This window comes from Phalaenopsis equestris, unplaced genomic scaffold (assembly GCF_001263595.1).
Source record: "Phalaenopsis equestris unplaced genomic scaffold, ASM126359v1 Scaffold000169, whole genome shotgun sequence".
Taxonomy (NCBI): Eukaryota; Viridiplantae; Streptophyta; class Magnoliopsida; order Asparagales; family Orchidaceae; genus Phalaenopsis; species Phalaenopsis equestris.
The window spans coordinates 129,145-130,255 of record NW_018164611.1 but is presented as its reverse complement, the minus strand read 5'-3'; positions in this window follow the sequence as shown (position 1 = coordinate 130,255).

The window sequence follows — 1,111 nt, the reverse complement described above, 5'->3', positions numbered from 1 at the left end:
TTTGTGATTAAATTTTGAGTTGTTTTATATTTTGAATGTTGTTGCGGTGAATTTTATCTTGGTTGATTTTTATTTTTGGTTTTGGTTATGTGGCTATTCTGATGGTTTTAGTTTTCATGCAGAGTGACATCTTTGTTTAGCATGCAAATTTGCAGGTATAAAAGTACAGTATGAAAGTACAAGAAGGATAACACTGAAAACTATAAAAGTGTACCTGACGAGTCTTCTCGTTCCATCACCTGAAACTTAAAATGCATGTTAGGGCATTTATGAAGAACATGAAAAATAGGGTTCTGAGGAGTTTTCCTAAATCTATGTCATATTTTGGTGATTCCTTACAAGTTTAATTGAGAATGATTTCATTAAGCAAATAATATTAAGTTTAATAGGCCTCTGAGGCATCCAACAAGTTAGGAGAGGGAAGCAGGTCCATGCCTCCCTCCCACCAACTTTTGAAAAGCATCGAGTCCATTTAAAATTATTATATTGCTTAATTGTTCATCCTAAAAATATCCTTAATGCTCAGTGAACATTGATGTCTCAATTATCCCTAAGAAAGGGGTAATTATCATTTATCATTCAATTTAAGAATTATGTGGGTGAAGACCCTTAAAAGGGAAAGTTAGTGTAATTTAAACACTTAGCCAAATTTTAAAACTAATTGGGCTTAGTGGTGTTTCAAGGATGTTTGATATAATTATGTTTATTTCTCTAATCCTCATTTAGTCAATTTTTTTATTTAACCTAAGTCACCACTAAGCCCTTAAGACCTAGGTGAGTGTCTTAATTAGATTTAAAAAAGGGTTAAGCTTTAAGTGATCATGATTCATGATTTGAAAAGCAAGATAGGGGTATTAAATTTATTAATTATTGACTTCAAAATTTATACCCCTAAGTCTAGGATCATTTAATTTTAATAAACTTCCAAATTTTAATAATTTAGAAATTTATTAATCTTAATTAAGAAAATGAAATTGATTTCTACCAATTAACCCCTTTGTGTTTTAAGCATCAAATAGATTGATTAAGATCAGAGGTTACCCGTTCCCCTCCTTGACTTAAGCCTAAATGTTAATTAAGGCAAAATTTCCAAAATTACACATTTGCCCCT